The sequence below is a fragment of the Hyperoodon ampullatus genome (genome assembly GCF_949752795.1).
Source record: "Hyperoodon ampullatus genome assembly, chromosome: 1".
NCBI classification, from domain to species: domain Eukaryota; kingdom Metazoa; phylum Chordata; class Mammalia; order Artiodactyla; family Ziphiidae; genus Hyperoodon; species Hyperoodon ampullatus.
In genome coordinates, this window is record NC_136914.1 from 83,135,664 (window position 1) to 83,149,993 (window position 14,330).

At 39.0% G+C, this 14,330-nt stretch overlaps 1 protein-coding gene across 1 annotated transcript in view; it reads left to right on the plus strand.

Annotated features, from left to right (window-relative positions):
* Positions 1–14,330, plus strand: part of UBE2K (ubiquitin conjugating enzyme E2 K) — a 74,166-nt gene that overhangs the window by 12,070 nt on the left and 47,766 nt on the right. The gene's annotated exons all lie outside the window — the stretch shown is intronic.

A 14,330-nucleotide genomic window follows, 5' to 3' on the forward strand; every position in this document is an offset into this window, starting at 1 on the left:
GTGAGTGGGGGCTACTCTTCATTGCGGTGCGCGGGCTTCTCATTGAGGTGGCTTCTCTTGTTGCGGAGCACGGGCTCTAGGTGCGAGGGCTTCAGTAGTTGTGGCTCATGGGCTCTGGAGCGCAGGCTCAGTAGTTGTGGTGCACGGGCTTAGTTGCTCCGTAGCATGTGGGGTCTTCCCGGACCAGGGCTCAAACCCGTGTTCCCTGCATTGGCACTGCACCATCAGGGAACCTGATAAGCTTTTCTTGAACCCACAGTTTACCTTTTTTCTCTAGTATCACTTTGTTGGGTTTTTTTTTAGAGCAGTTATTATATTTTTGGTAATTGTGTATATGTCTTTTTGCTCCTGCTAGATCATTGGGCTCCTTGAGGATTCTTATTCATCTTTTTTTCTTCAGCATCCAGCAGTATGGTGCCTGACATGTAGTGGGCTTAGTAACATTTAAAGTATGCCACACCTGCCCCCCCGCCCCCCCGCCCAAATCTTTGATAGGTGTCTAATCTTTTGGAGCTATTGCTGAAAGTGCTCTTTGCCTAGGTTTAGGACAGGTCTATGTTACTCTGGTCATTATTTTTAGTCTTTGTGTGATTATGGATTTTTCTAGTGATTACAAATGCAGGGCTAGCTAGCATATGTAGCCTTTTCTCTCAAGTGACTGTGGGGTGCTTTACTTTTAGGTTTCTTTGTTTCATGTGAACCATCCTATTTGGAATTGGTGTACTTAACTGTGGGTTGTCTGATACTATTGCTTTTCAGCAGTGATATAAAACACTTTGTGCTTCATTTTTCTTAAATCATTCTGTACTAGTTCCTTTATTTTTAAAATATATGTATAGACTATACTGCAGTTTATGCATCTGTGCATTGGATATTTGGTTATTTCCAGTTTCTTGCTGGTACAAATGTGCAAGAATTTAATTGTATTGCTAGATGAGATTTAGAAGGTTATATATGTCAGACTTTTTTAAACGTCTCTTGGCTTGGTCATACATTGATTATATCCTTAGGTGTTTACTGCTTTATCTCCATCTGTCTGATGGAACTGTGAATGTGTGTCATTGAGGACATGGACCTGTCTTACTGATTTTTCCATCCTCCATTGCTTAGCACATTGCCTGGTGAGCAGGAGGCATTTGTTTTCCTGAATGAGTTTCAGTATTTCTTAAGCTCCAGGGAGCTAATCCCCAAGCACTATGAAAGTAATACCTTTCATCCTGCTTCTGGAACTAGGAAGAATTGAATATGTTGATAAAGGTGGCCGCCAGTGAAGTTGGGTTTCTGTTGATAATGTAGTCAGGTCCTGAATTGGGATGGTATACTGTCCAAGCCCAAAACTGGGGAAATAAGATGGTGGGAAGAGAATCTTTTTTGCTTTATTTTGTAGTTTTCCCCTTTGAAGATCTCAGGGGGCATCTATTTAGTATTATATATGACATCATCTGTATCCTATGGTTTAAACTCTTTAGTTAACTCTACATTTTTCTTCATTTATTCAACAAATATATATTGAATGCCACCTGTGTTTGTTAATAAGCTAGACATGGTCCATGCTGTTATGGAGTAAATTATGGTCCAGTAAGATGGTGAGACATTGAACAGCTAGTTTTGTTTGTTGAGTTTAAGTAAGGAGAACTGTGAGGGTGAGGGAACCTAAACTCAGGGAAAGAGTTCCTTGGGAATAACGCTTAAACTAATACTTGGGAGGATAAATTGTAATTAACTTAGTCATATATTAGGATGATCAACTCTTACATGCACATAGAAAGCTAATAATCATATAGTCAAGAATGTAAACCATTTAATTGCTTTCCTCTTTTAAATAGTCAAATTTCTGTGAATATAAAAGTAAGAAACTTATTAAACTTTGAAAAAATACAGGGAACTATATTATAAAGTAAAAATTATTGGTAATCTCACTCCCAGAGATAATTTTTTTCTTTAAAAAATGTTTGTCTATGAAATATTTCACATATACAGAGATACATCTTAATTTTGGTTTTCCTTTCATTTTATCTATGTATGTACATATATATACATATTTAGAGTTTTTTGGGGTGGGGGAGCTTTGAATACAATTCCCATGGGACTTTAAACCGACATCTGTAATTTTTAATCATTTGAAGTTGTTTTTCCCTATTAGACTCCAAGCTTCTCAAGGGTAGGCATCATGGCTCATCCATCTTTGTATTATCAGTACCAAGAGCTCTTTAACAGATATTTGAGGGCTGTCTCTATGGTAGGAACCATGATATGTGTTGGGGATATAGTAATGAGTGGGATAAGAGAAGACAGACAAATAAGTAATAAATGCAGTGCAGAGCTGTATAGTAATATTGTCCAGATGAAATTAATTGGTTGTTTTTGATTGGGTGTTCAGAAAAGGCTTATCCTAGAATTGTAAACTTAAATTGAGATCCGAATGATAAAAGCACGTCACTAGGGGAAGAACAATCCAGATCAGAGGAAACTGTTAGTGTAAAAGCTCTAAAGTGGGAATGAATTTGCTATGTGTAAGCAACCAAAAGGAGATTGTTGTGGCTGGAGTATTGTGGGTAAGGGAGGAGAATGGTGCAAGATGAAGTTGGAGATGTAGGTGGGAGCCAGATCACACTCAAGCCATTTGAGGATTTAAAGCAAACGACAGAATTTGTGTTTTTAAAAGATCACTTTGGCTGCTGTGGAGAATGAATTGACCCTGAAGATAATGAAGAAACGTTTACTACTTAAAGGTTGAGTTTTGCTGGATGTAACAAAAGAAACAGTAGTAGTGATTGAAATAAATAGGAAACGTCTGGAGGGAAAGTATCCCAAAGTTGCTTGGTTAGGGGCTTTATAGTGTTAATAGTCTACTTCTAACTTTCAGGTTACTATTCTTAGGAGTTTGACCCTTGTCCCTAAACTCTCAGAATGGCTATCAGAGGACCAGGCAGCCTATCTGAATTTCAAAAAGGGAAAGGCACCAGGCACTGCCAGCTGAGTTCACTCCCTTTAAAGAGATATCTGAGGTTCCATTCAGTGACCTCTCTTTTTATTTTTTTTATTCACCACAGTGTCATAATCACTTCTTGGTTTAAGGTAGGCTAGGAAATGTTTATTAGCTGAGCACATTGCTCCCCAATTAAAATGAGGGCTTTGTTAGTAAGGAAGGAGAAGGAAATTTGTTAGGCACTTCCCATGTGGGGTTGGGCATAGGAGGCAGGAATGAAGTCAGGAAGATCATTTGGGAAGCCTTTCTAGGTAGCCTAGGCAAGAGATGATTGAAGCTTGGGGTTAGGGTGGAATACAGGAGGCTTAAGAGAAGTGTTTGGGTTATGTTTTAAGAGTAGAGTCACCAGAGCTTGCTGATGGTGTAGAGAAATAATGAAGAAGCTGGAAAAACACCTAGATTTTTGTCTTTGCAACTAGGTAGATGGTGGTGCTAATTTCTGAGTTGAAGAGTGGGAAGAGCACACTGGAGGTGGGGAGGATAAGAATTTAAGCAGTTCGTTATGTGAATCTGGAGGTTAGATCTGAAGAGAGATTTGGCATCATAGATACATAGATGGTATAATTTGATGCTTAGACTGGGTAACTTAACTCTGGGAGAATTTGGTTAGAAAAAGAGGGGTCTAGGACAAAGTCTGGTTTTTGTCCTGGTTCCATAGAACGTGTTGAAGTTGAATTGATGAGAAAGAACAAAGGAGAGCGTGGTGTCATTGAAGCCAAGAGAAGACAGAGTTCCAAGAAGAAGGTGGTCAACTTTGTCATGCTGCTTAAATGGGAGAAATGACCGTTGAATTTGCAGTGTGATCATTGGTGACCTTGACTGGAATATTTTCATTGGAATGGTGTGCATGTGTTATTGGGGTGGATTGTTAAGAGGAATGAGATGAGGAACTGGCAACTATGGTCAACTTTTTAAAGGAGTTTTGCTTTTACAGGGAAGGAGAGAAGAGGGGGAGCTGGAGAAGACCATGGCTTCAGAGATCTTTAAAAAAAAAATTTCTAGTAGATATTAGAGTATGTTTGTATGTTGATGGATGGGAGAAATTGATTATGCTAGAGAGAGGAGTAACTGAAGGTGCAAAGTCCTTGAGAAGAACAGGGGGTGGTGTTCCTAACATAAGTGGAAGGATTAATCTTTAATAGGAACAGAGACACTTAGGGCAATGTTAAGTTTCCATTTGGGATTTGTGGTTTTCACTTGGAACATCAGACCGCTTAATGATGGTTGTTCCCTGCTCCCTCCCCCAGCAGTGCTGCTTGGGGCAGACACAGGAAGATTTTTTTTTTTTTTTCTAGTTAATTGGAGAATGAGTTTAATTAGCATTAGGGCTTTGCCATATGAGTACACTGCAGGAAGAAAGGTATCAAGGTTGTCAAGAGTATTTGCAAGGGAGTGATTATAATGAATGCCCAAGGAATCTAAACTGGCTAAGGAGGAAGTGAGGACCTTAAAGGTGACTGATAATGAGGGAGAGTCAGGGAGAGTGGTTCTGTTTTGATGAAGCCAGCTAATAGCTGGGTTTGGAGTACCAAAGTGAATTTATTTAATCCACAGAGGTTGGGAATCTGAGAAACTTGAAGTGGATTTCGGAGAAGGTGCAAGTTTAGGTGATGACAAAATCAGGAGTATGATTATGGGGATAAGAGGTTACAGTCTGTTAGTATTTGTCAGGAACACAGGCATTCTTAATCCTGTTTCCTTGCTCTTCTGTGAGATTTGAGAAGAAATGTACAAAGATGACAAATTAGGCAACAGTCTCTCATCAACCACAGATAGCTGTTGATATAAACATCCTTTTAATCAAATCAGGATCTTTGTATGTATACTGTTTTATATCTTTTTCCTATTAATATATCTTGTGTTTTCTTCAGGGCATTAAATATTCTTTTTAAATATTTAGTGTTTAACTTGAGTATTAGAATTAAATAGTATTTATATATTAACTTTTAGTACTGCCTGACTAAACCATTCTTTTGTTGAACATTTATAAGTTGTTTCTATTTTTTCTTCTTATAGCCTTTCCTGCTGAAAGGCATATCTTTACACAATACTTTTTTAAAAAAGTAAACGTCTTTATTTTTGGCTGCATTGGGTCTTCTTTGCTGTGCACAGGCTTTCTCTAGTTGCAGCGAGCGAGGGCTACTCTTCATTGCGGCGCGCAGGCTTCTCATTGCGGTGGCTTCTCTTGTTGCGGCTTCTCTTGTTGCGGAGCACCAGCTCTAGGTGCACGGGCTTCAGTAGTTGTGGTTCGCGGGCTCTAGAGCGCAGGCCCAGTAGTTGTGGCGCACAGGCTTAGTTGCTCCGTGGTATGTGGGATCTTCCCAGACCAGGGATTGAACCTGTGTCCCCTGCATTGGCAGGCGGATTCTTTGTGTGTGTGTGCAGTACGCGGGCTTCTCACTACTGTGGCCTCTCCCGTTGTGGAGCACAGGCTCCGGACGCGCAGGCTCAGCGGCCATGGCTCACGGGCCCAGCCGCTCCACGGCACGTGGGATCTTCCCGGACCGGGGCACGAACCCATGTCCCCCGCGTCGGCAGGCGGACTCTCAACCACTGCGCCACCAGGGAAGCCCGGCAGGCGGATTCTTAACCCGCTGCGCCACCAGGGACGTCCCATAATACTTTTTAATCTGAGTTTATTTCCCTAAGATAGATTACTGGAAGAAAATTACTAGGTCATAGTATCTGAACTTACAACCAAGGTGATTTCTAGAAAGTTGGTTGTAAATTGCTCTAGCACTGGCACTGTATGAGGCAGCCCATTTCATCATATTCTCACCATTAAGGCAACCTTTTTTTTTAAAAGTCAGATAGAAAAATTAACTGTTCCATTTTATCTGTTTATTTAACTTTATTTTTTTTGAAAAACATTGAGTTTATTTAGATAAACATTTGACCAAGCCCTAGTTTATCCAGTGAACTTGAGCAAGTTCTATGAACTAGACATTCTATGGGCAAATAAGTGGCAGAAAAAATAAAACAAATAATTCGTTTAACTTTTTATTAAGAAAATTTTCAAGTGGAAGAGTTGAAAGAACGTATGCTTCTGTCATCACTGCCTAGATTCAACAATTGTTAATGCTGCTGTTATGAAGATAATTCACTACCAAAAGCTGAGCATGCATCTCCTCTAAATAGCATTCTTTTACATAACCACTGTATCATTATTCTATGTAAGAAAATTGTTAATTCCTTAGTATCTAATCCATATCTCCCTAGTTACTTAAAAAATGTCTTTTGTAGTTTCTTGGATTTTTGTTTTGAAGGATCCGCTTAAGGTTTACACATTGCATATGAATGTAGTTTGTTTGTTTGTCTGTTTGGGGTTTTTTTTTTTGGCTTGCAGGATCTTGGTTCCTCGACCAGGGATTGAACCCTGGTAATGGCAGTGAAAGCGCTGAGTCCTAGCCAGGGGATTTCCTGAAAGTAGTTTTTAGTCTTTTAAAATTTATGATGGTTCTCTTGCACACACCTCCATTTTTCTTTTTTTTTTTTTTTTTTTGCGGTACACGGGCCCCCCGCTGCCGTGGCCTCTCCCGCCGCGGAGCACAGGCCCCGGACGCGCAGGCTCAGCGGCCATGGCTCACGGGCCCAGCCGCTCCGCGGCACGTGGGATCCTCCTGGACAGGGGCACGAACCCGCATCTCCTGCATCGGCAGGCTGACTCCCAACCACTGCGCCACCAGGGAAGCCCACACACCTCCATTTTTAATCCTGGAGATTTCCTCATGGTGATGCTTTTAACTTGTATTTCTTATAAACTGGGAGTTTAGGTATAAAGGTTTGCCTGGATTATCAGGTTAAACATTTTTGGCAAGACTCCAAGTGTAATGTCGGTACTTCATATTGAATCATGTTAATATATGTGTAAAATCAGGTTTTCTCACTGTTCGTGATGTCAGGTCACTTGTGTAATCACTTGCTTAAGGTGGGAGCTACAAGATCTCTTTGTGAAGGTATGTTTTATTCCTTTTGCAGTTCGCAAGTAAACTGAAGTTAATGCTTTGGTCCTTTGCAAAATATCTTACTCTTTAGTATCCTTTCACCTGATAAGGATCATCATCCATTGATTTTCCTAATTGTCAAATTTATATTTACCTAACTAGAATTCTTCTAGAAAGAAGAGCTTTCCATCATTAACTGGGATGAAAACTGCTTATTATCAGAGTATAGCTTTGGTTTAATAGTCACATCCTATGGCAACAAATGATTTTCCTCTTTTAAAAAAATTTTTTTTAATTTATTATTTTTGGCTGCATTGGGTCTTTGTTGCTGCACGTGGGCTTTCTCTCGTTGTGGCGAGTGGCGCTTCTCATTGAGGTGGCTTCTCTTGTTGCGGAGCACGGGCTCCAGGTGCACGGGCTTCAGTAGTTGCAGCACGTGGGCTTCAGTAGTTGTGGGCTCTAGAGTGCAGGCTCAGTAGCTGGGGCGCACGGGCGTAATTGATCCGCGGCATGTGGGATCTTCCTGGACCAGGGATTGAACCTGTGTGCCCTGCACTGGCAGGCGGATTCTTAACCACTTCGCCACCAGAGAAGTCCCCTTTTCTCTTTTTTTAATCAGTGTGTGGATGTCTTAGCCCATGCTGCCACAGCAAAATACCATAGACTGGGTGGCATAAACAACAGAAATTCATTTTCTCACAGTTATGGAGGCAGGGGACTTCAAGTCATAGCTGTGAAAGTAATTTGAGATTGGTCTCTGTTTGAAATTCTTGTGGTTAAAATACGTTTATGCAAAATAAATTTGTCTGTTTGATTTTATAAAAGAGTTTGTGTTTAGGTGGAAGGATTACTCTAAGTAGTAGCAGTGATGGCAAATATTCTTATCCCTTTTTTTAAGGAAAACATAGTTTTGCCTCAATTTTAGATATATATCCTTTGTCACTTTAACATCTGTATTTGTCAAATTAAGGCATTTCCAAATACCTTTTTGATAAAATTTTTCATGGAATTGTATTCTTGAATTCTTGGAATAAACCCCTCTTGGTCATAGTGAATAGTACTTAAATTTGTTACGGTATGTTAACCAAGATTTTGTTGAGAATTGTGTATCTTTTTAGTGAGACTAGCCTGTGTTTGTTCAGAATTGTGCTGGCTGAGTTTGGGGGATCAAAGCCATTGTTTGTCCTATAAAATGTGTTTGTAATCATTCTGTCCCTTTCATTGTTTTGAAACAGTGTGGGATAATTTTTTGTAAAGTGGAATGTATGTTTGAGAACCAGGTGGCTTTTTAGAGTGGTTGCTAAATACCTAAAGTTTAGGTATTTAAAAAAAAATCTCTTGGGACTTCCCTGGCGGTCCAGTGGTTAAGACTTCACATTCCAGTGCAGGGGGGTGCGGGTTCAATCCCTGGTCGGGGGAGGTAAGATCCCACATGCCTTGTGGCCAAAAAACCAAAACATAAAACAGAAGCAGTATTATAACAAATTCAATAAAGACTTTAAAAATGGTCCACATCAAAAAAAAATCTCTTATTTAATATATTACATTTCACTTATTATTTATGATCTGTTTTTAATCTGTAGTAAACACAGGATATGGTTTATCTCTTTTTTTTGGTTTATCTCATTTTTAAAAGGTTTTTTAAAACTTTTTAATTTATTTATATCTACTTTTTTTTTTTTTTGGCTGCATCCTGTCTTTATTGTGGCATTCGTTACGGCACTTGGGTTTCTCTCTAGTTGTGGTGCACAGGCTCCAGCGCGTGCAGGCACAGTAGTTGTGGTACGTGGGCTTAGTTTCTCCACGGCATGTGGGATCTTAGTTCCCCAACCAGGGATCAAACCCACGTCCCCTGCATTGGAAGGTGGATTCTTTACCACTGGACTACATGAGAAGTCCCGGTTTATCTCGTTTTTTAGTTTCCTTTCTCTTTCCTGCCCTTAGTTTACTTATTCTGTATTTTATCGGTTGAGCCCATGACTTTTTGGTTTTATTTTATTTTATTTCATTGAGTCACTGGTTCTATTGTTTTTCTTCCTTTTTGTTTGGTTCAGTTCTTTAGTTTTTTTTTTTTTTTTTTTTCCCTTTTTGCTGTCAGTAGTTTGAACCCTTTAAAATTCCTTAGTAAATTTTCTTAGGTGATATAGGAGTTTGGAAGGTTAAAAGAAAATTTGTTTTAAATTAAGGGTACAGAGTCTCATTGTTAAAATTTTTCAATTACAGAAATATACAGAGTAAAAGTTTTCGTTACCCATCCACCCTTTCCTTCCTTCCTTCCCTCAATCCTAATCCTGTCTTTCACGAGGAACCTTTAACAACTTTTTCTATGCGTCTACATATTCAGAAAACATAGGAACTTCTAGTTTGTCGACCGAAAAAACATACACAACCTAGAAGTTGAGAATTACATTTTATTTGGCGGGTTTTCCAAGGACTTAAGCATGGAAGATAGCCTCTCAGATTGCTCTGAGGAACTAGTCCAAAGAGGTAAGGGAGGTACAGGAGTTTTACAACAAAAAACAGGTAGTTGGAACATCAAAAGATTACCATTTATTAAAGAAAACCAGACATCTCAAGGTAACGAATTTAACACTTCTCTGTGTATGGGAAGATGCGAGAGTTTGGACTCATTGAAATCGTTCCTTTGATACGCACCTTAACTATTTAGGGCCTGTATGTATCCTGCTTTTTTCCATCCTGAATCCCCTCAGGGTACACTGTCAGGACTGGGTGCAGTGGCTGAATGCTAGATGGCTGCAACATCCTTTGTTTACGGATACTGCAAGCAGTATTTTTCGTCTACAAGTGTATGAACTTTCATAAATACACACAAGAGTACAGACACACTAAAAGTTATTTTAGCTCTGTGTGATGATAGATGTTGTAAAGGAAAGCTTGTGCAGTATCACAAGACTTTTGAACAAAGAACAGCCTTCTGACACCTGATTAGTTGGTAAGAGAGTTTTATAGTCCTTTAGATTTTGACAAGAGAATGCCATTAACTGATTAATAAAAATTTTAAATAAATTTTTATTTTTGATTTTGTAGTGTTTTATTATGATATTTCTGAACAAATTACTTGAGTATTTTTAAATGGCTGTGTCCTGACTTAGCTTAAAAAAAAAAATTACCCTGTGGTATGGACATGTTGAATGCATTGCCAGTTTTATTTACCAATTTGTGTTCCCCTAGGAGATGCTCAGTTATTTTGTGAAAATGTGTATATTTAATGAAGTTTCTTTTTTTTCCCCACTTTAAAAATTATCTTAGTGTACCTGCAAGGAAATGTTGAGGTCTATAATTAAAATTATATTTATTTACTTTTTGTATTTCTGCTTGTTTTTTTGATGTTAGTCAAACAAATATAGTATTTTTGATGTGCTTATTGTTTCTCAATGCTTTTTAGAAGATAGATCAATTCTTGCTATTCTCCTCAGACTTGTTGAGTCTTTATCCATTTTTGTCTTTTAGACTTAAGTATTTATTCCTTCTTGTAGGGAATGATTACTGGATTTTTATTTTTTTATTTTATTTTTTTTGCGGTACGCGGGCCTCTCACTGTTGTGGCCTCTCCCGCTGCGGAGCACAGGCTCTGGACGCGCAGGCTCAGCGGCCATGACTCACAGGCCTAGCTGCTCTGCGGCGTGTGGGATCTTCCCGGACCGGGGCACAAACCCTTGTCCCGTGCATCGGCAGGCGGTCTCTCAACCACTGCGCCACCAGGGAAGCCCTGGATTTTGATTTTAATATATATGGTGACACATTTGAAGAGTTGAACAACGTGTAAATTTATTGTTGGAATTGGTAACTTTGTGCTTCCATTTTATGTTTATCTTCATTTTTATTTGCATAAACTATTTAACAAACAACTTTCAACTTTAACAGAATGTCTTTCATTTCCATGAACTAATTAAATTTCTAGTTATTATATATATTAATATTATTTACCAGTAAATATTCTAATATTTTTGTCTCTCAAACTTTTTATTTTAAGCCTCTGTTGTGTCCGTGGATATGGTAATTGATTGACAAATAATTTTGGATCCTTCAGGTCTAGGAAATACTTTAGTGGCCCAAGGATAATTTTCATCTTGCCTTTTCTTTATTTGGGAATTTTAAAGCATATCTAGGTTATCTTGTCTCTATAGCTTCACATATAAATAAATGTCTTTCATATTCTCAGCATGTATTAATATCTTTAAAAATATATTCTTACACAAAAGTACCATTATTACATCTAACAGATTAACCGAAACATGTCGATATCATGTAATAAAGTCCATATTCAGATTTCTCCAGTTGTCTCAGAAACATGCAAAGGCTGTTTTTCATTTTTACAATCTTGTTAGTTTTTATTCTGCAAATTTGTGTAGTTGGTAATCATAGAATAAATATTTTCTGTTCTATTTTTTCCTTTACATATCATGAACACTTTTGAATGTTTAGTACTCATTTTTTTAACTTGGAGACTTAAAAAAAAAATAGCTGTCAGGTTCACAGCAAAATTGAGAGGAACATACAGAGATTTCCCGTATACCTCCTGCCCCCACACATGCATAGCCTCCCCCATTATCAACATCCCCCACCAACATATGTATCTTGTACAGTGGTTGAATCTACACTGATACGTCATAATCACCCAGAGTCCATAGTTCACCTTAGGGTTCACTCTTGGTGTTGTTTATTCTGTGAGTTTGGACAAATGTATAATGACGTGTATTTATCATTATAGTATTGTACAGAGTATTTTCACTGCCCTAAAAATCCTCTGTGCTCTGCCTGTTCATCCTTCCCTCTCTCAAAACACTGACAACCACTGATTTTTTAACTGTCTCCATAGTTTTACTTTTCCAGAATGTTATAGAGTTGGGATTGTGTAATATATAGCCTTTTCAGATTTGCTTGTTTCACTTAATAATATGTATTTAAGTTTTCTCCATATCTCTTCATGGCTTGATAATTATTTTTATTGCTGTATAATATTTCATTGGATGTAACAGCTTGTTTATCCATTCTCCTGTTAAAGGACATCTTGTTGGCTTCCACGTTTTGGCAATCATGAATAAAGCTGCTATAAACATCTGTGTGCAGGTTTTTGTGTGGACATCAGTTTTCACATCCCTGTGGTAATTACCAAGGAGTGTGATTGCTGGATCATATGTTAAGAGTATGTTTAGTTTTTTAAGAAACTGCCAAACTGTCTTCCGCAGTGGCTGTATAATTTTGTATTCCCACTAGTAATGAATGAGTGCCTGTTGCTCCACAACCTTGTCAGCATTTGCTCTTGTCAGTGTGCTGGATTTGTGCCATTCTAATAGGTGTGTAGCGGTATCTCACTTTAATTTGCATTTCCCCATGACTTGACTGGAGTGTCTTTTCATATACTTATTTGTCATCTGTGTGTCTTCTCTGGTGAGGTGTCTGTTTAGGTCTTTGGCCTTTTTTAAAAAAAATAAATGTATTTATGTATTTTGGCTGTGTTAGGGCTTTGTTGCTGTGCGCAGGCTTTTCTCTAGTTGCGGTGATCAGGGGCTACTTTTCGTTCAGGTGCACGGGCTTCTCATTGTGGTGGCTTCTGGTTGTGGAGCATGGACTCTAGGTGTGTGGGTTTCAGTAGTTGTGCCTCGAGGGCTCTAGAGCGCAGGCTCAGTAGTTGTGGCACACGGGCATAGTTGCTCCGTGGCATGTGGGATCTTCCCGGACCAGGGCTCGAACCCGTGTCCCCTGCATTGGTAGGTGGATTCTTAACCACAGCACCACCAGGGAAGTCCCTTTGACCCTTTTTTTTTTTTTGTGGTACTCGGGCCTCTCACTGCTGCGGCCTCTCCCGTTGCAGAGCACAGGCTCCGGACGTGCAGGCTCAGCGGCCATGGTTTATGGACCTAGCCACTCCACGGCATGTGGGATCTTCCCGGACCGGGGCATGAACCCATGTCCCCTGCATCGGCTGGTGGACTCTCAACCACTGCACCACCAGGGAAGCCCCCTTTGGCCCATTTTTAAATTAGGTTGTTTTCTTGTTGTTGAAGTTTAAGAGTTTTTTGTGTATTTTGGATAACAGTCCTTTATCGGATATTTCTTTTGCAGGTATAGTCTCTCAGTCTGTGGCTTGTCTTCACTCTCTTGATATTGTCTTTTGCAGAACAGTTTTTTATTTTAATGAAGTCCTACTTATCAGTTATTTCTTTCATGAATTGTTCCTTTGGTGTTATATCTTAAAAAATCATAGTCATACCCATGCTTTATACTTTTATATATTATATTTATGTTTGTGATCCATTTTGAGTTAATTTTTGTGAATGGTGTAAGGTCTGTGTCTAGGGTGTGGTTTTTTTTTTTTTTTTTTTTTTTGCGGGATCTCAGTTCTCACACCAGCGATTGAACCCGGGCCATGGCAGCAGAAGCTGAAATCCTCATCATTAGGCCACCAGGGAATTTCCTGTGTGTGTATATCTTATTGTTTCAGCACTGTTGTTGAAAAGACTGTCTTTGCTCCATTGTATTGCCTTTGCTTTTTTTTTTTTAAAGATCAGTTGGCTATATTTATGTGGGTCTATTTCTGGGCTGTCTATTCTATTCTATTGACTTATTTCTTAAATCTTTGGCCAGTATTACATTGTCTTGAGGTTTGTAATTTTATAGTAAGTATTGAAATCGGGTAGTGTCAGTCCTTTATTTTTTTGGTTCTTCTTTGGTATCATTCATCAGAGTTTTGTAGTTTTCCTCATATAGTTTTTGTACATATTTTGTTAGATTTATACCTAAGTATTTTTTTCTTTTTTCTTTTTTAAATTTCTGGTGTTAATATAAGTGGTATTATGTTTTTTATTATTATTATTTTTGCGGTACGCGGGCCTCTTACTGTTGTGGCCTCTCCCGTCGTGGAGCACAGGCTCCGGATGCGCAGGCTCAGTGGCCATGGCTCACAGGCCCAGCCACTCCACAACATGCGGGATCTTCCTGGACAGGGGCATGAACCTGTGTCCCCCGCATCGGCAGGCGGACTCTCAACCACTGCGCCACCAGGGAAGCCCCGGTATTATGTTTTTAATTTCAAATTCTGCTTGTTTACTCTTGCTGTATAGGATGGCAGTTGACTTTTGTATGTTTACCTTGTATCCTGCAACCTTGCTATCATCACTTACTTGTTCTAGGAATTACTCTGTTCTTTCAGATTTTCTACAGAGATGATTATTTCAAACAAAGACAGTTTTATTTTTTCCTTCCCAGTATGTACACCTTTTATTTCCTTTTCTTGTCTTATTGCATTGGCTTGAACTTGGTGTATGATGTTGAAAAGGAGTGGCAAGAGGGGATATCCTCACATTGTACCACATCTTACTGGGAAAGTGTTGACTTTCTCACCAATAAGTATGAGGTTCGTTGTAGCTTTTTTG